Source organism: Protopterus annectens, chromosome 2.part0, assembly GCF_019279795.1.
Source record: "Protopterus annectens isolate FY-2018-M chromosome 2.part0, PAN1.0, whole genome shotgun sequence".
Taxonomy (NCBI): domain Eukaryota; kingdom Metazoa; phylum Chordata; order Ceratodontiformes; family Protopteridae; genus Protopterus; species Protopterus annectens.
In genome coordinates this window covers 1,165,103,134-1,165,124,591 of record NC_056728.1, presented here as the reverse complement: position 1 = coordinate 1,165,124,591, position 21,458 = coordinate 1,165,103,134, and the positions used below count along the sequence as shown (strand labels likewise).

Here is a 21,458-nt window from a genome sequence, read left to right as displayed (position 1 = left end):
AGAGGGATCTGGTCAAGGAGTTGTCAGATTCCCTCTCGGTAACCTACCTGAGCAGCTAGCCCAGTCGGTTAGCTCTCAGTTGGCTATCCCGTCAATTTCTAACTCGTCCATGAGGCTCATTTCCTATGGTAGAGCGGCAGGCACAGGCGTGGCTCACGGAGACAAGCCTGGCTCCGCTTGTGTCAGTTCGGAGGCCTTCAAGTCTTCCTTCGCCCGGCTCCCTTTGATGGGTCCTCCTTGTTTGGACCCAAGGTTAAAGACACCCTTACCGCTGTGAGCAAGAGGGAAAAACTTTATCTGCCGTAGGTGCCCATTATTCCACTCCTTCGGCCTTACCCCAAGGCTAAAGGAGGGGAAAATGTGGTTCTGCAAATCTAAGTTTTTCTCCCAACAGCAGGAAGATTCCAGAGGCAGAGGACGGGAAATTTTTCACCAGAGGCAGAGGGCCCCGCATTCTGGAGACCGAGTCCTTTCGTGGCTCTTCAGCCTCCCACACGTCATGAGGGATTGCCCGGCTGTGCTGCTCGGAGCCAGTCGGTGTCGTTGCCAAGCACCTAAAAGCCTGGGAGTCAATCACTCAGGACAGATGGGTGCGGAGGTTACACCATCCCATTCACATACTCCACCGTCCAAAAGAATCCCGGACCCACCACCCAGTCAAAGGGAAATGGCAGCCGCAGAAGCTTTAAAGCTGCTAGAAAAGGAGTCATCCAACCGGTCCCCACAGACCAGATCGGATCAGGAAATTACTCCAGGTTCTTTTAGTGCCAAAAGACAGGACCTGAGACCAATATTGGATCTCAGCAGACTGAACCAATCCGTCACAAATCCAAATTCGAATGGTCACGTTACAATCCATTCTCCCATTGTTGGAGAAGGATGTTTGGATGTGCTCCATAGACCTCAAGGACGCCTATTATCACATACCGATACATCAGGCGTCCAGGAGGTATCAGCCTGGGAGTCAGTCATTACCAATTTTGCGCTCTGCCCTTTGGTCTCACCACAGCCCCCAGGGTGTTCACCAAGTGTTTGGCAGTAGTGACGGCTCACCTGAGAAGTCTTGGATTCCAAGTGTTTCCCTATCTGGACGACTGGCTCCTGACTGCCACCACCAGACATCTACTAATGGACAACCTCAAAGCCACCATCTCCCTGGGTATTACCCTGGGGATTACATTCAATTGGTCAAAGTCTGTCTTGCTGCCCTCTCAACACATAAAGTTCATAGGAGCAGAGATAGACTCAAGATTGATGCGTCTTTCTTCCTGCCGAAAGGATCCAAACTTTACAGGGCCAAGTTCAAGCTCTGATCTCGAGATCCAAAGCCCCAGCCAGGATGGTTCTACAAGTCTTAGGCTCAATGTCTGCCACGGTTCTTTTAGTTCCTCTGGCAAGATTGCACATGAGGATTCTTCAGTGGCTATTGTCAACTCAATGGTCCTTTCAGGATCTTCCCTCAATCATCACATCATGATTACGGAAATATGCAAAGGGACCTTCGCTGGTGGCTTCAGACATCCAATTTGGATCAAGGAAGCCCTTTGTTCTTCCCTCTCCAGTGGTTACCCTGACGACAGATGCCTCCCAGATAGGGTGGGGGCATTGTCTGGGCAGGCTAGTTCAGGGCTCCTGGCTTCCAGACAAGCTCTTCTCCACATCAACGTGTTGGAGATGAGGGCTGTACTTCTATCCCTACAGGCCTTACACAAGTTTCTTCCTCAGGGTATCATCGCCATCCACACAGACAACATGTCGGTGGTCTGGTATCTGAACAAACAAGGAGGGACCAGATCTTTGCAGAGAGGCCATGAGAGTGTGGGAATGGGCTGTAGCTACCAACCGCTTCTTGGTAGCGACCCACATCCCGGAAGGTCAAATATATTGGCAGACAAATTGAGCAGGACAATTCTCTCTCCTCACGAGTGGTCTCTAAACCACACAGTAGCAGCTCAGGTTTTCAGGAGATGGGGACCTATTTGCAACTCCACTAAACACCAAGTGCCAAAGGTTCTTCTCCTTGATCCCACATCAGGGAGTACCAGCTATGGATGCTCTAGCACAACCTTGGCCAACAGGGCTGCTTTATGCCTTTCCTCCAATTCCACTTCTCCCAAAGTTATTCAAAAGCTTCTCAATTGGGCTCCTCAATGATACTGATTGCCCCATACTGGCCTCGTCAGGTATGGTTTCCTTACCTGAAGAAGCATGCGGTGGGCGATCCATGGACTTTAGACCTAATTCGGACCTGCTAATCCATCAGTCGACATCGGCATCAGTCCCTTCAATCTTTGAAATTGACAGCTTGGCTCCTCCACTTCCGGCTTTAGTCAGTAGGCACACACTAGACCGGAAGTTGTTCACATTTTATCTTCGCCCACAAACCCACCACTAACAAATTGTACCTCAGTAAGTGGAAGAGGTTTGCTATCTGGGCTCAACTCAAGGGCTTAGACCCTATCACTGCTCCTGTCCCAGAGGTTTTGAAATTCTTAACATCCCTGTTTAATCAAGGATCTTCTGTCTCTACTATTAAAGTCCAACTAGCGGCTATCTCTAAATTCCACATGGATCCTCCATTGATGAGTAGCAGACTATGCAAAACTTTCATTAAAGGTGCGGGCCTATTAAGACCCCCAATTTTTCATCCGATCTTGATTTGGTGATTAACATCGCCCCTTCGAACCGGCTGCTACATGTGAATTAAAATATCTGTCTTGGAAAACTGCCTTTTAGTATTACTTCTGCAAGAAGAGTTTCAGAGCTTCAAGCCCTGTCTATTAAGCCACTGATTTTCCACAAGGATAGAGTATCACGTAGGCCTAATCCATCCTTTGTCCCAAAGGTCTGTTCTAGTTTCTGTCTCCAACAATCTCTAGAGCTACCAGTTTTCTTCCCAAAATTCTCCAATGAAGCAGAATACACTCTCCATAAATTGGATGTTCACAGGCAATTACGCTTCTATTTAGACAGGACTCAGCAACCGTAAGTCAGACCAGTTGTTTGTGTCCTTCTCAGATAATAAATTGGGTCAAACCATCACAAAAGCTACTATCTCCAAATGGATCAGAGATTGCATAACTCAGGCTTATTCTTCTTCAAATAAGCAACTTACAACATCTATCAAAGCTCATTCTACCAGAGCTATGGCTACTTCTATAGCTTTTCATTCCAAGCTTGCTATATCGGAAATTTGTGCTGCGGCTACTTGGTCCAATCCGCACATTTTTTCATTTCCCACTACAAATTGGATGTGGCATCTAAAGGACGAGCTTCATTTGGTTCCACGGTACTCAGGAGTGTTTTCCAGTGAGCCACCCAGGATTCAGGTGCTAGGGCGCTGTCCCATCAGATAGGATCACATAACATCTTTTAGTTATGTACTCACCATAACTTCAGATGTTTGGGATCCATCTCGCACACATCCCTAATACCCTCCTTCCCCTGCCTTGGAGATCAGAAGAGATTGAACGGTTTTGAGTTCTACTGTTTTATCTTGTTTCATCTGACGATGTTATATAAGCAGGGCGTGCATGTGTGCATGTATGACAAACTAGATCTGGGGACTGGTAGTGGTGCATCCTGGGATATAGTAAGCTCAGCCAATTAGAGACTTCGCTCTTTGGCATAAGGATCAACCCATCAGTCGGAATGTAGGCGAGATGGATCCCAAACATCTGAAGTTATGGTGAGTACATAACTAAAAGTTTTTCGAGTTTCAGACCTGAAATCTTGTAAAGCTAAGTACCCCGTTGGGGATCCTTTTTTCTTGCTCTAACCAATGTCAGAAAAAGATAACAATCATCTTGCCTGTGGAAAGCAAATACCTCAAAGAGATTTTCATTCTTACTGCGTCACCTGTTTAGGCCCAGACCACGACGTTCCTCGCTGTCGGTTTTGTGCCTTAAAGCCCAAACCATTCGTCGGTTGGCTATCTCTGTCGCTAAATTCTTTCACTGTCTTTCTCCGTATTCCAAAATGGCTTCGATGAGCCATCTGACTACCGATCTTCTGAAAAAACATAATGATAAAGACAGAGACAGACCACATAGGTCCAAAACTGCCAACGACGCTTCCGTTAAGCTAGTCGCCAGTCCGTCGGTACTCAGTGAGGCGCTTTTGCAGCCCGTGATACCCACTTCTACAGATTCGCAGGCCTCTGCTGAGACCCATTTGGAGTCTGGTATGCCGAGAGATGCTTCTTCGACTATGGAACCTGTGGATTTCTCTGCCTTGGATGAGTCCGGAGCCGCTGTGCAGGCACTGGCTTCTGAGGGTGTATTCCGACCTACCAATGTTTGTATTAAACCGACAACTTTGTTTTTAGCTAAAACTACCGAGTTTCTTAGGCCCAGAGTTTGCAGTATGCCTAGAAAATCGACAACCAAAGCGCATGCTCAAGCTCCCATGCCACAAAAACAAATGCTTAGAATGGCAGAAGACCTTGTTACTCTGATTAGGGGAAGCCAGCCTTCCCCTGCTAAAAGGCAAAGAATTGAATTTCCTTCTGATTGTACAGACCAGGAGTCTGATGACTGACCCTTCTGATTACCAGGACATACCCTTATCTACCTACGAGGAGTCAGATGCAGAGGATTCCATTCCCTCTGCCTCCCCTCCAGAGGATTTTTCTTTTCGTGAAACCTTGCATAGCATTTCCGCTGGGAATGCCAGGACTATCCTCAGCCCAAAAAGAGACTTGGAGAATTTTTAGATTTGCCTCAGCACATGCCTCTAGATAATACCCCGTCCTGGATATTGTAGATGATGTCTTCATGGAGTCCAGTCTTACTCCTGACACTTTACCTCCAGCTCCTAGGAAACCTGACAGGTATTACAGAGTGCCTGGCTCTCACAAAATTCTCTCTAAGAGTCCTTCTTTGGATCCAGAGACCATTTCCCAGGGACCTAAAGGCATTAATGCTACTACAGCCAGAAACCCTACCCCTTCAGACAGGGATTCCAGAGCTTTAGATAGATTGGGTAAGAAGGTATATACCTCTGCAACTCATGCTATTAGGGCTTTGAATTGCTAGTTTCACATGTTGAAGTACCAGCAACATATTATGGAACTAATCAAACAAAAAAATGGTGTTACTTCCAGATTGTGCAGAAAATAAAGATTTACAAGAGTTAATGCATTCTGCAAACCAAGTTAGTAAACATACTTTGCAGTGTAGGTTTGATGCCTTAGAAGCATCTTGCAGGGCTGCTGTGACTGGGTCTGTACTGAGAAGGCATGCTTGGCTGAAGGAACAAATGTTTCCAGACCATGTCAAAGCAAAATTACTAGATGCTCCATTAAATCAGGATCATTTGTTTGGCACAAAAGCAGAAGTTGTTCTTAAAAAGATGGAGGAAAAATCAAAATCTATGCAAACTGTCAAAGATTTCTTACAGGTGCGGCCACCTAGATTCAGTAGGCACTGGCCTTCTAAAAGCTGGTCCTTTCCAGTCCTTCCCAGGCTGTCTCAGTCCAAACCCAGGGGAAACCGACCACCAAGACTACAGTCTCAAGGTATGCAGAGATCTAAACAATGGAGTGCTCCCACCTCAAAAACAGGGAGTGGTAATCCACCCCCTTATGGAAAAAGTTCACAATGACTTCTCAGTCATTCTTCCCAACCATGCCCAAGTACTTGCACCCCTAGGAGGAAAGCTCACCCTTCATGCAAAAAACTGCATGTCCATTACTCAGGACCGATGGGTTCTAAACATTGTATCCCAGGGATACAGATTCTATATCCACTCACTGCCAACCCCAAGCGGCTTGCCAGACCTTCCTCCAAACCAGTAGGCAGAGGCTCAAAAGCAAGTACTTTCCCTTCTCTGCACTTCACTTTGACTTATCTACTGCGCCCAGAGTATTCACAAAGTGCCTGGCTCTAGCCATTGCATACTGCAGATGGGGAAATATTCAAATTTACCCATGTTTGGAAGATTGCCTGATTCAGGCGGACAGTCAGAAATTGCTACTTCAGCACCTGGAATTTGTAAAAAGACTCCTAACTTCACTGAGGTACACCATCAACAAAAATAAATCACAACTGGTGCCCAGTCAAAAAATTGTATTCCTGGGAGCAAGCTTGAACACAACTTTCCAGATGGCATACCTCACTCAAGAAAAACAGCTCTATTTGACAAACTGCTTCAAACTAATGGCCACAAAAAAAACGCTATCTGCAAGGAAAATACTGCAAGCCCTAGGGTTCATGGCCGCATGCATTCTGCTAATTCCATATGCAAGACTGTATACGAGGAAACTTCAGTGGTACTTAAAAATTCTCTGGTGTCAACATTCTCAGGACCTGGAAACAGTGATTCCTTTTATACCTTGTCTAAGGGCAGAGGTCCTTTGGTTGCAGAGGCATGCAAACACAACAAGGGACTTGCTTTCACTCAACCCCTCGCCGCCCAAACCCTGACAACAGATGCATCAGACTATGCATGAGGGGCTCGCATGTCAGGCAAATGCATTCAAGGCAAATGGAGCCTAGGACAAATTCCCCTGCATATCAATCAATAAGAGATGTTAGCTGTACAAAATGCTCTGACGGCCTTTAAATACCTTATCCTTCCAGGACAGCTCCTGATAAAGACAGACAACACCACAGTTATGTGGTACATAAACAAGCAGGGGGGAACTCATTCCTATCCATTCTGCAGGTTAGCCATGGCCTTGTGGAACACAGCCTTGAGCAACCAAGTCCACATGCAAGCTCACTTCTTGCCAGGCAAACAAAACTCACTGGCAGACTACTTAATCAGACATCTACTGGACCCACTCGAGTGGAAACTGGAACACACCTCATTCAAACTTCTAATCCACAGGTGGGGAACACCGGCGGTGGACCGCTTTGCCTCCCTCCAAAACCACCAATTGAACAAATATTGCACCAGGAATCCTCACAGCAGAGCCTGGAAGGTGGATGTCCTATCCTTTACATGGGAAAACCTCTCAAGTTATGCCTTTCCTCCTCTGCCCCTCCTCTCAAAAGTGCTACTCAAGATCAAACAGGACAGGCCAAGAACAATGCTTATTGCCCCAGACTGGCCACGCCGGCACTGGTACCCACTCCTACGGAGCCTGACAGCAGTGCTACCTTGGCACCTGCATCAGATCCCTTCCCTGCTGTCTCAGCAGGAGGGACAGATTTTGCATCCACAGCTGCAAACCCTAAATCTTGCAGCCTGGCTTATCCCCTAAATTCACCACCAGCAACCCTCAGCAAACAAGTGCTGGACGTCATCCTTGAAGCCAGAAGGCCTAGTATTATGAAATCCTATGCTGAAAAGTGGAAAAGATATTGTTCTTGGAATCAGTCTCAGGGAAAGGACACAGCCATGTCCAGCTAACCTCAAATCCTTGATTACCTAGCAGAGCTGCTCCACAGAGGCTTGTCCTTCTCTTCCATTAAGATTCATGCCTCTGCCATCTCAGCTCATTAAAATACTGAACCACCTCTCTTTTTTCTCACCCTCTCATCAAACAGTTCCTGAGAGGAGCTAACAATTTAAGGCCCCCTAGGAGAGCCCCCACCCCGGCCTGGGACCTTAACTTTGTATTGGAGAAGCTCATGCTTCCCCCTTTTGAACCTGCTGCGTCAACAGAGTTAAAATTCCTCTCTTGGAAAACAGCCTTACTGCTAGCCATCACTTCAGCAAGAAGAGTGTCTGAGCTACAGGCACTAATGGCTGTGGAACCCTTCATTATTTTCCATGCTGACAGGGTTACCCTCAGGACTAACCTATCATTTATGCCGAAGGTGGTATCCAGTGTGGCTTTAAACCAATCCATCCATTTGTCAACCTTTTTCCCTAATCCTCAGAATAAAGGGAAAAGGATCGACAGAGGGCAAGGCCATTTCAAAGCAAACCATTTCCAAATGGATAGCACACTGCATCCATACAAGCACCATGGAAAACCTACCCCACAGGGTATCAGAACTCATTCCACTAGGGCTACCTCAACCTCTACAGCATTTCTCAGAGAAGTCCCTACCAGGGGCATCCTGGAAGCTGCAACCTGGAGTTCTGTACACATCTTCACCAAGCATTACCACTTACCTATTTTTTCTAAATCCAGAGCTGGATTCGCTACAGCAGTCTTACAAGGCCTGCTAGCCAGCCCTAACACTTCTTGACTGCCTCCATCCTTCCTCAGCTTTGGGAATCAACCCAAGTGTGATGACTGCAACAGTGAAACACGAAGAATATAGTACAGTTGTGTACACTTACCATAAATGTAGATATTCGAGTGTATTCACTGTTGCAGTCCTGGTTTCCCTCCCTCCAGCCCCCTGACTTTCTCTATCTTTTCTGTCTAGCCTCTTTATGGCCATATTCTATGGCAGGGGTATTTGCTTTTTACTGGAGGTGTTCCACACCATTTAATATCTTCCTATTTTGGGGGCTCCTGACATTTGGGGCAAGAAAAACTGATGTAATTGCACTGGCTGCATGTTTTATATCCCAACGACCCGATGATATGCAAGAGGCGACCGCATCCGACGCAGAAATCCCAAGACTCTGGTATTTGGGTCGACTGAGGGCTACCTGCAGGCAGATAACCCAAGTGTGATGACTGCAACAGTGAATACACTTGAACATCTACATTTATGGTAAGTCTACACAACTGTACTTTTCTGCAGGGGGAAACAAAATGCAACACATGAAAATTGTAGTGCATTTCTTCTTAGAAGTATTTTTGCCGGTTGCTTGAGTTCCGGTTAACTGAGGGTTTACAGTACAGACATTTTCTAGACTGTCAGAACAAAAGTATCTTGCCATCCCACCTCATTAGAAATTCTGGATGATTCCTTTTATAGCATATCCTTGCAGCCTGTCTTGCAGTCCCCTGCTACAAGGAAGCCATCCTTACAGGCTCCATACCTCCAACAAACATCCGTAATAAGTACTCAGTTTCTAATCCATCAGTGGTGTGCATAGATTCTTGGAAGAGATCTAACATGTTTGCAGCCAAAGAACCCTATTCCCAATAATAGGGAGAACAGATTTGTGGATTTTTTCAGGGGAAAAGATCTGCACTTCAGAGACTCACACACTCACACACTCACACACTCGCACACTCACACACTCACACACTCACACACTCACACACTCACACACTCGCACACTCACTCACTCCACACACTCACTCACTCCACACACTCACTCACTCCACACACTCACTCACTCCACACACTCACTCACTCCACACACTCACTCTCACTCACACTCACTCACTCACTCACTCACTCACTCACTCACTCACTCACTCACTCACTCACTCACTCACTCACTCTCACTCACACACTCTCACTCACAGTCACACACACTCGGGTGCCAGTATGACATGTTACATTTCCAGGAGTCCTTATCTGACTAGTTGAGACAGAAGGTAGAAGGGGTAAGACTTAAGGATATTAGAAGGGAGTTGTTTGACTTGTACATCTTCAGTGCCCAGGCTGCCAGGCAATCCATGAAATGCGGCTGTGATAAAGTAGATCCATCCTGCCTGGCAGCTGCTATGGGTTCTGTTGGTTTAGAGCTCTAACTAGCTGAGGACTTGGCTTCTTCTAGCACATGTGAAAGCTTATCTTCTGTTACTCCTCGTGATGAGAAGCTACTGTTTGGACCCCATGAGGAGATGGTGTGCAAGAAGCTGAAAGAAGAGGAAAAACAATGCACTTTGTCAAGGATCTTGTTCATGCACCAGTACTGAAATGTATTTGAAATTATCTTGACGGGTTGGCTGTTCTACCGTAAACGAGACAAAGCCAGTGCCCAAAAAGGAAAGAAAGGATTGCTATAGAAATATGTGGTAAGCTGATGATGAAGGTAACCCTGGGAGCCTTTGGAGTTGTAACAGTCAGTGGAGGCAGCTATGACTCAGAGCCATTGTTTTCATCTTGAATGGGACAGGATGGTGGTCCTAGTTAAGGGGAGGATTAACATGTGCCTTCTACAGTTCCAAAAGAACTTCTTCAAACAACTGTTAAGATGCAAATTTCCAGGCCTTCGGAATTCTAAATAGAAACCACCTTTGGGGATAGAGCAGAAGTTGTCCACCAAAAGTACATTTATTAGAACTTACCATAACATTAGATGTCTGGTTGATCACTGAGGCATCTTCCTCTTGCTCTGCAAGTGCTCCTTGCTGCTCTAAAACCCTTTTTGCCAAAGTAAGGGCCACTAGCAGGGCTGTCTTCCATTTAAAAAAAATCTTTAGTGACGCAATGGAGTCAGGCTCAAATTACCGGGAATGTTGACTTCTCAAGGTCATAATTCATGTTCCAAGGAGGACGGACATATTTTATAAAGGACCTGAGGTAAGGAACTTCTTTGCAAACTATTTGACCTCAAAACATAAAGGTAAAGGTGGATCAAAATGCAGATGGGGAAAAATGGATGACAGATATGATTTTTAGAGAAGAATATGCCAATTCTGAATTGAGCAGCTCTTAGAAATAAGATAAAATGAGAGGGATACCCACATTTGTGCCTAAAAGGTATGAGAATCTGATCATACAGAGAATTAGGGTTGTAGTCTGGAGATTTGAGTAAATTAGGGAACCTTTTTGATGTGTGAGCAAGTCCATCCTATCAGCTAACCTGTGGTGATTGCCATGGGCCAGATGAAGTTGAAGGGGAACCATTGCTGTCTGTGCTAGAAGGGAGTCGCCAACAAGATATTTGGTTTGCCAGCTTTGATTTTTGGGAGAACTCTGTGAGTAAGAGGAAGAGGAGTGAAAACATGACAGAATCTCCCCTTCCAGGAAAAAGGTATGGTGACTATTTTCCAAGTTTGAATCCTTGGACAAAGCAGTCTGAGCTATGTGTTCTGATTAGAGGCAAAGAGATCTATCTGAGGAGTACAGCATGGGTGGACATTCTGTAGGGATCCTCTCTGTTCAGTGTCTATTCATGAAGGTCTGCCTGGAATGTGCTAAAGAAATACGCCACTGAATTGTCCTCCGAGGCAATGTAAACTGCTTGAAGAAGCAGGTTTTGCTGTATAGGTTTGTAGCAAGCAGTTATTGCCAAACTGCAAAGGCGATATGATCTTGTCCCACCCTGCTTATGCACCACATAACTGTGGTGTTATTTGTAAATATCCAACTAGTGCCCGGAGACTAGAGATGATACAAGTATCGAAAGGCCGGAGTCACAAGTTTAATTTCCGTAATTCTTTCCCATTTGAGGCCCATACATCCTGGGACCTTTACATTCATGGAGCAGTCTCACCAAGCCAGGTCTGAAGCCATCTGTAAAGACTCCTTGAGGAGGGGAAGAATGAGAAAAGGTAACCATAGAGTGAGAAACATCTGAATAATCCACTGAAGAATTTCCCTTTTGGTGAATGGCAATAGGGGGGATGAGGAACTTCCGAGGGTGACCGTCTTAGTTCCTTATTGATTTTTGGTACCAGTGAATCTTCTGCTTGTAGAGTTTGTTCCAGAGGGACATAGATTGGTTGAAACCATAAAACCAAGGGCTCTCAAGGTGTCTCTTGCTGAAGTTATATCTGAGGGATGAAGAGACAAAAATAATTATTTTAGGAAACACACCTTCTCCTGAGGTAAGAAGGCCAGCATTAACAAGGTATTGAGCCTGCAACCCAGAAACAGCAGATCCTGGGAAGGAATCAGATTAGTTTTTTGACATTTAGGGTAAGTCCCAGAGAGAGAGAGAGGGAGAAGTAGATTCACTGTAAAGTTGAGATCTAGAAGGAGCTTCTCTCTCTCAGGCGTTTGAAGTAGCAGATTGTTCAGTTAAGGGAAAACTTGAATTTCATGAAGTCTGCAGAAGGCAGTAATAGGAGCTAGGCACTTTGTGAAAACTGTTGCAGCAATAGAGAGCTTATAGGGTAAAGCACAGTATTGAAAATGACATTCCAAAACCGAGAACCTTAAAAATGTATGTGGGTCCAAGTGGATAGGAATATGCAGATATTGCATCCTTTATGTCCAAAGTAACCAAAAAGCCATGGGGGCAGTATTCATAGGAAGCAAAGAGTGCAGAGTAAGGGTTTAGAATTTTTAAGACTTTCAGGGAAAAAATTGAGCAGGGTCATATCCAAAATGTGCCCTCCATTTCCCCTATCTCCTGAGAAGCAAAAAATGTCTTGAATAAAAAAGTTTTCTTTTTAGAAGCAAGGACCACATGTTCTTCGTGTTTCACTGTTGCAGTCATCACATTTGGGTTATCTGCTTGCAGTAGCCCTCAGTCAGCCTGATTATCAAAGTCTTGGGTCCTGCTTCGGATGCTCTCTCTTCTTCCATGACTTCAGGTAGTTAGGGGTATAAAGCATGCAGCCGACGCCATTACATCAGTCTTTCTTGCCGTGCGGTGCCCGAAGCAGAAGCAGTTTGCAAGTGCCGGTCGGCCAACTCCTGAAATTTTCGTTTTCGAGTTTCAGATCCGAAGTCTTCAGCTAAGCTAAGTACCCGTTTGGGAACCTTTTTCTTGCTCTAAACTGATGTCAGTAAAAGTTAACAATTGTATTTCTTGTGGAAAGCAAATACCTCATAAAAATTTTCATTTGTACTGCATTCCTTGCTTAGGCCCAGACCACAACATATCTTGCTGTCGGTTTTGTGCCTTATTCAAACCTTGTACTATTCGTTGCCGGTTCATTTACGCATCTAAATATTTTGGTACTCTGTTCAATTATCCAGAAATGGCTTCGGTAAGCCACCCGACATTCCAAAAAAACGCAAAGATAAAGACAGAGACAGACTGCATAGGTCCAAAGCTGCTGACAATGCTTCTTTGAAGCTAGCCGCCAGTTCGCCAATACTCAGTGAGGCACTTTCGCAGCCCCTGATACCCGCTACTTCAGATTCGCAGGTCTCTACTGCGACACATTCGGAGTCCGGTATGCCGCGAGATGCATCTTCGACTGTGGAACCTACGAATGTCTCTACCTTGGATGGGTCCGGAGCCGCTGTGCAGGCACCGGCTTCTGAGGGTGTATTCAGGCCTACTGACTTGCATATTAAACTGATGCCATCTTCTTCTTCAAGGCCGAAAACTCAGTCCATGCCTAGAAAACCGACGCCCAGACTGCATGGTCAGGCCCCTATGCCTAAAAAACAAATGATAAGAATGGCTGAAGACCTAATTACTCTAATCAGGGGAAGCCGCCCTTCCCCCTCTGAGACCTAGGACTGAGTTTCCTTATGATTCTTCTGATCAGGACTCAGAAATTTCTGTTTTCTCTTATGACCAGGATTTGCCCTTATCTACCTATGAGGATTCTGATGTAGAGGACTCCATTCCCTCTGCTTCCCCTCCAGAGGATTTCTCTTTTGGTGAAACCTTACATACTCCTAGGGAGCATTTTTGCTGAGAAAACCAGGATTACTCTGACTCCAAAAAGAGGCTTAGGGAATTCTTACTCCTGGCTTAACACAGACCTTTAGCTATCCCTCCTGTACTGGACATTATAGATGATGCCTTTTTGGAATCTAGCCTGGCCCCTGACTCTTTACCTCCTGCTCCCAGAAAACCTGATAGGTATTTCAGGGTACCTGACTCTCACAAGTGCCTCTCTAAAAATCCTGCTGCGGATCCTGAGACCATTTCACAGGGACCCAAGGGCATTAAGGCTACTACTGCCAAAAATCCTACCCCCTCTGATAGAGATTCCAGGGCGCTGGATAGATTGGGTAAGAAGGTGTACACTTGCAACCTTGGCCATTAGGGCCTTAAACTGACAGTTTCATATGTTAAAGTATCAGCAGCATATTATTGGATTGCTTAAATGGAAAATCATCTTGATTCCTGACTGTGCTGAAAATAAGGATTTACTGCATTCTTCTGAACGAACTGCGGTGGTGGTGCTGCAGTAGCATTGTCGCCTCACAGTAAGACGTTGTCATGTTCGATTCTCAGCTAGAGTGTCTTCTGTGTGGAGACATGCGTAAATGGGCATACTATTAAATCATCTGGCATTTGTAAAGAAATTGCTAATGTCTCTGGGGTACACCATAAACGAAAATAAATCACATCTTGTACCCTGCCAGCAAATTGTATTCCTGTGAGCCAGCTTGAATACAACTGCCCAGATGGCCTACCTCACTCCAGAGAAACAAATTCAATTGACAGTCTACTTCATACTACTGGCCACAAAGACCTAGCTATCTAAAAGGAAAATACAGCAAGCCCTGGGGTTCATGGCCTCTTGCATTCTACTAATTCCATATGTAAGACTGAATATGAGGAAACTACAATGGTATCTAAAAAGCCTATGGTGTCAACATTCTCAGGATCTAGAATCAATGATTCCTATCGTACCTTGTCTACAGATAGAGTTCCTTTGGTGGGCAGAGACCTGCCACCAAAACAAGGGACTGCCATTCACTCTACCCCTGCTGCCCAAACCGTAACAACAGACGCATCAGACTGTGCATGGAGGGCTCACTTGGCAGGGCATTACATTCAAGGCAAATGGAACCCAAATCAAATGCACTTGCATATCAATCAAAAAGAAATGTTAGCTGTACAGAATGCTCCGACAGCCTTCAAGGACCACATTCTTCCAGGACAATTATTGGTAAAGACGGACAACACCACTGTTATGTGTTACTTAAACAAGCAGGAGGGAACCCACTCATAGCATCTCTGCAGACTAGCTATGGCTCTGTGGAACACAGCCTTGAGCTACCAAGTGCACCTACAGGCTCAATTCCTGCCAGGAAAGCTAAATACACTGGCAGATGACCTAAGCAGAAGTCTCATGGACCCACACGAGTGGAAACTGGAACCAAAGATATTCTACAAGTTGAGAAACAAATGGGGGAGCCCAGAGATAGACCTGTTTGCCTCCCTCCAAAGCTACCAATTGGACAAATTCTGCACAAGGACTCCCCACAAACAAGCTTGGAAAGTGGATGCCCTGTCCTTCACCTATACCTTTCCCCCTCTGCCTCTCCTTTCCAAGGTACTACTAAAAATCAAACAGGGCAAGCCAATGACAATACTGATTGCACTAGACTGGCCACGCCAACACTGGTACCCCCTCGCGCAATGTGTCACTGCTGGCACCATGGCACCTGCCTCAGACCCCTGCCCTGCTGTCCCAGCAGGGGGGCCAGATTCTGTACCTAGAACTTCAAACCCAGAACCTGGCAGCCTGGCTAATTACCTGATCTCTCCGTTACCATCCCTCAGTAAGCAAGTGATGGATGTCATTCTGGAGGCAAGGAGGTCTAGTACTAGAAAATCCTATGCTGAAAAATGGAAAAGATTCTTTTCCTGGAGCCAAACTCAGGGGATGGGCACAGCAGTGCCCAGTTTACTGCATATTCTTCAGTACTTAACGGAGATGCTTCACAAGAGCCTTTCTTTTTCCTCCATCAAAATTCATGCCTCCGCCATTTCAGCTCATTACAATACAGAACCACCCCTCTTCTCTCATCCACTGCTAAAGTAATTCCTCAGAGGGGCCAAAAACATAAGACCACCCAGGAAAGCCCCTACTCCAGCCTGGGACCTTAACTTTGTATTGGAAAAGCTCACTCTACCTCCCTTTGAGCCAGCTGCAAATGCAGAGTTGAAATTCCTTTCTTGGAAAACAGCCTTTTTTCTAGCCATCACTTCAGCAAGAAGGGTGTCTGAATTACAGGCCCTCATGGCATTGGAGCCTTTCATCATATTTCATGCTGACAGGGTGTCCCTTAGGACCAATCCCTCCTTCATGCCCAAAGTGGTATCCAGTGTGGCCCTTAATCAGTCCATTCATTTGCCAACCTTATTTTCTAATCCACAGAACGAAGGGGAACAAATACTGCACTCCTTGGACGTGCACAAACAACTTAGATTTTACTTGGACAGGACTAAGCCTCTCAGGAAATCTGAACAGCTGCTGGTTGCATTTGCTGCAGGGGCAGAGGGGAAGGCCATTTCAAAGCAAACCATTTCTAAGTGGATAGGCCATTGCATTCATTTCTGCTATAAGCATCATGGAAAACCTACCCCACAGGGTATAAGAACACATTCAACCAGGGCTGCATCTACCTCTACAGCCTTTCTCTGAGTTGTCCCTACCAGGGACATCCTAGAAGCTGCTACCTGGAGTTCTGTACATACCTTCACCAAACATTACCACTTGCCAATTTTTTCTAAATCCAGAGCTGGATTTGCCACTGCCGTCTTGCAGGGCCTTATAGCTGGTCCTAATGCTATTTAATTACCTCCTCTCATCCTTAGCTTTGGGAATCTACCCAAATGTGATGACTGCAGCAGTGAAACATGAAGAACATAGTACAGTTGTGTACACTTACCATAAATGTAGATGTTCGAGTGTATTCACTGTTGCAATCCTGGTTACCCTCCCTCCAGCCTCCTGACTTCTATTGACTATACCTCTATTCTTGTTTACTATGCTTAAAGCTTTTTTGGTGTATTTGCTTTTTTGTTGGTGGTGTAACCTTGTATAAAATTGCTTCCCATTATGGGAGCACTTGACATCTGGGGCAAGAAAACTGATGTAATGGCGTTGGCTGCATGCTTTATACTCCTGACTACCCGACGTCATGGAAGATGAGACCGCAACCGACGCAGGACCCAAGACTTTGATAATCAGGCCGACTGAGGACTACTGCAAGCAGATAACCCAAATGTGATAACTGCAACAGCGAATACACTCGAACATCTACATTTATGGTAAGTGCACACAACTGTACTTTCTAAATGAACTGACCCAAAGAGGCAGGAGGAATGTCTGGCCAAAAAGGGAATGAAAGCCAAGACATTCTGTAACCATTCTGAATGATAGAAAGGGTGCAGTGATCTCTGGTGATTGAGGGTGGACCAAGGTGGTGAAAATGTCTGAGAGGCAAATAGCCATAGTGAGGCTGTTTTTTCAGGAAATTGGAGTTTAGACCCCATAAATTCCTAGATTTGTCTTGAAGTCTGTTTTCTGAAAATATTTACCCTTTTGAACTTTATGAAAGAAAAGGCCAGCCCTCCTCTTGATGTTTTTAAAGATATCCGCAGCAGCAGGAACAGAAAGAGAAATTCTATCTAGAGGACCATCCGGAAGTATAAATTTAGCATCAGGAAGAGACAGGAGCCTACGCCAAGTGAATCTCCTGAGAACAGGATCAGTAGCAGCTGCTCTGAAGGAAGCATCAGCTACATCTTAGTTGCATGTAGTAGAATGTCTTGCAACCTGAGATGCAGCATTGAGCAAAGAAATAGCAGAAGGCTTAATGCCAGTCTCAGGCCTATCAGACAAAAGTTTGTCCAAGTCCTCCAAGAGACTCCTATCTGTTCATGTATGTGTGGTAATTAAGTATTTGAAAAGCCTGAGTGGAAGAGGTGTAGACTTTCTTTCCATATCTATCAGTAGCCCTGCTATCCTTATTAAGGAGAGTGTTAGAAGATTTTGAGTTTAGTAGGTTTATCAAATTCTAAGGAAATAGCAGTGTCAAAGGGAGGGTTTTTATACAACAATGTACGTTTGTTCTTAGGGACTGAAGGTCAGCTTTCAGGGTTCGTCAAAGCCATGATGAATGTATCTTGTAAAGCATCAAGTACCAGAAGGATGACTGCGGGTTTATGGACCCCATGAACATCAAATCATAGCACATCTGAATATGTGATACCTGCTTACCTTCCCATTGGCAGTGCTGCACCATCTTACTTGCTGACTTCCCAAAAGAAAATTCTTCCTGGGGGTAATTTGGAGACATAGTGCCTTCTTCCCCTGACTTGTACCCACAGCAGACTGGATCCAGGAAGAGTAAGTCAGGAAGTCTCCATCTAAATCTGACTTTTCCTCCCCCAAAGAAGAATCCTTTTTCAGAGGGGAAGCAGTGGAAGGAAGGAGAGCATAAGAAAAGAACTGAGGAGGCATCAAACACCAAGCCCTTAGACAGCCTTTGGAGGACTCGTAGTACCCCTTCTGAGGATAGCTGATATGTGAGGGAGAAGTATGTTTTGTCTTCAGCATCTTCTTGAGAGGAAGAGTAGCATTTGCGTATTGAGCAGGCTCAGACTCTTGACTTAACCTCTTTGAGGGAACCCTGTATTTCTTTTTGAATGAGAATCTGAGGAATGCCTTTGGGTCATCCTGAAATAATCAATCTTGATTCCCCTTTCAAGGCTGAGAAAGCAGTCAGATCAGTTAGTGTGGGCGTGCTAGGGGGGGCCATATGATGTCAGCCTACAGCGGGATCACAACATAGGAGCAGTCAAAGTATGCAGACAGTCCCAAGGACTCACCAAGAGACACATCTGGGTTCAACTAGATTGCTCAAGCTTCTGATTTAGACTTCTTGAGCTTTTTCTGCTGATGTGGGATGTCTGAGCAAGCAGGGTCATTGAGCTTTGTTTTTTTTAAGAAAGTCTTAATAGAGGACAAACTGCTCCTAAGGGTCTTGGGTGTGTAAGATTGACAAATAGAATAATTTCTCTAGTCGTAATTGGCTCCTAGGCATAAAAGACATTTAATGTGGCTGTCCCAGTAAGTTATTTGCCTACCACAGTCACATTTTCCTTTCTTAGTTGACATGGAAACTGTTAATATTTTATTAAAAATTAAGAAAAAGAGGAAGGTTGCCCAATGGGGCATATCTGTCAAGTGTACCTCATTGTGAGGAACGTACCTCATTTGGGGTCTTAAAAAGTTCAAGTTCCTCCACGTTCCTCAAAGTTCCACATTGAAAGACTCTGTCACACATTCAGTGTTAGGAATTTTTTTTAAGTGAAATCCATTTTAAATAGAAATGAATCATATTAATTCTTTAAAAGCTCTTCTTTATAAGTAAAACCAGCATATTTTAACCATCCTATGACCTTCCTAGTTGAAGTTGCTAGTAAGCCATTAGTATGTGTTCCACATTTTGCCCATTTGTTCCACATTATGAGGGCTGGTGTTCCTCATTTTGGAGATGGAAGGTTGAGAGCTATGCAATGGGGATACTTGTCTGCACAGGATAAGTGGAACTGGCAACAGTCATACTTCTTGTCAGGCCAACAAAGAAACAGGTTCAGTGTTCAGGCTGGATGTAAGAAAGTTCTGAAGCATTTTATGCCCATGCGTCCCTTATGTAACTCGTAGCTTTGGAGCACTTAGGTGATAGTCAGATGTATGGTAGAAAAGGAAGATGCTTAGGCTTTGCTGTCCTGGCTGGATGGTTATAAGTACTAAGTTAGCTGCCTTTGTGGGCCATCTTGTCAGGTTCCCCTCAGAGGTGAAAATCAAACTTTGTGTCTGTGAGATAAATACCTTTACCATTATGCTAAGCCCAGCTCTGCTATCCATGGTGAGATATCCCAGGAGTTAGTGATATTGCAGCAGTGATCATAGGAAGGACATCCAGGAATTCCATAGTGCCTCCTAGAGTTTGCCACAAAATCATTGAGAAGAAACTGTAAGTAAAACAAAAACAAGTTCCCCTTTTTTTCTTAGTAACGTGTATAAACTGTAAGTTAAAAAAATATATTTTTCTGCTCTTATTGGTACATGTGCAACACATTTATTGACATCAACTGCAGCTTACATTGTATAGCAGTTGTTCACAGTATGTAGAGGTATTCTAAGTTTGAGGCAGGGGAAGTCTTATGAATGGCTTTTACTATTGCCAGTGATGTTACAGTAAGAATGTACTTCCTTCTTCTGTCCCCCCTTTCTGTGGCAGCAGAGCTCTACAAAAGTCTGCAGACATAGGTAATCAATCAAGACATTTTGCTTGTTTGTTTGTTTAATTTAACTGTGGAGGCTGCCCACTAAAGTGTGCTAGCCTGTGTAACTAATTTATCACTGTTTCTGCATTTTCTGTGCGTTTCTACCAAAAAAACAAAAAAATAATCTTTGTTTTCCCGCCTTCCTCGACTAGTTTAGACCAGTTTACAGGCATTGCTGTATTCTGGGCTGTGGTGTAGTTCCTGTGTTGTCCATTACCTTACTTGGATAGAAGGAAGTTTCTTTGCTCACCAGTGGGAGTGGGGAGCCTTGAGCAGCCTACCTGTCCTTGGGGGAAGTGACCTCAGCACAAGAAGCTGTAGTAATTGGTTGTTTTGGACCATTTCTAGCTCTTTTGTAGTTCACTGTTTAAAATCCGCCTCTGGGCATTTTTGTCTGGCTATACTGCTCAGACAAGCTCCACGTGGGTTTACAGAGTGGTCCTAGCAGCAGGGAACTCAGAAAAGCGACTACCTTCTGGATTTAAGTATCTTTGCTTTTTTTTTACTTGAAATAGCTTCTGTAGCTTACCTTGAACTAGCCTGAACTGTTTTTTAACTGATTGCTGCATTATTTTAAAATCGGCACTTAAAGTTACATTTTAGTCGAATTTGATCGAAAGTTTGCTTGTTTGTTTGTTTAATTTAACTGTGGAGGCTGCCCACTAAAGTGTGCTAGCCTGTGTAACTAATTTATCACTGTTTCTGCATTTTCTGTGTGTTTCTACCAAAAAAACAAAAAAATAATCCTTGTTTTCCCGCCTTCCTCGACTAGTTTAGACCAGTTTACAGGCATTGCTGTATTCTGGGCTGTTGTGTAGTTCCTGTGTTGTCCATTACCTTACTTGGATAGAAGGACGTTTCTTTGCTCACCAGTGGGAGTGGGGAGCCTTGAGCAGCCTACCTGTCCTTGGGGGAAGTGACCTCAGCACAAGAAGCTGTAGTAATTGGTTGTTTTGGACCATTTCTAGCTCCTTTGTAGTTCACTGTTTAAAATCCGCGTTTGCACGGCTTTGCGCGGTCGTGCACATAGCAAGGTTAAACTTTTTCTGGCTCCGCCAAGTCTGCTCTCCATATTTTCCCTTAAGGAAGCTCTACTCTTAGTATAACCAGACTACTCACTGTATTATAAGCCTAGCACTTGTTCTCAATACTTCTCTACTAAGTAAGCACTCTCGTACTAAGTAAAGCACTACATCTACTTACCACCCCTGTGAATATCCACTTCCCTTAAAGGTATACCACTCCCTTATACTGTTCTAGCATGTCGAGTGGTAGATTACTGGCGTCGTCTCCAGTTCAGCTGGTCAATCTGGGTATCTTGAGACAATGCTACAATTGTCTCATGTACACAGACAACCCTCTCCTCCTCCCAACAAACACAAATACATGTGAGAGATGCAACTATATAGCCAAACTGGAGGCTGAACTCTCTCAACTCAGGGCTGGCATGACCAGACAGGAGGAGATGGCAACCACACACACAACAATCCCAGTCCCACATAGACCTACCACAACTGCAAACCAAGCACATAAAAACACAGAGACATACTCGGAGGCTCTAATAAAAAACTTACCAAAACAACAGAGGCTCCCAAAGCAGACATCCAAAAATCCACCACCTCAAAACAAAACACATGCAGCACATACTAAATCAGTGTGTCGACCAATCGCAGCCCATAAGGCCAAACACCTTGCCTGATGCACTAGTAATAGGTGACTCCATAGTCAGACACACTGATGTCCCACTGACCAGGCTGAAC

At 44.8% G+C, this 21,458-nt stretch overlaps 1 protein-coding gene across 1 annotated transcript in view; it reads left to right on the top strand.

The window, feature by feature from the left end:
* SMARCAD1 (SWI/SNF-related, matrix-associated actin-dependent regulator of chromatin, subfamily a, containing DEAD/H box 1) overlaps nt 1–21,458 on the top strand; it is a 3,333,959-nt gene that overhangs the window by 3,170,861 nt on the left and 141,640 nt on the right. The gene's annotated exons all lie outside the window — the stretch shown is intronic.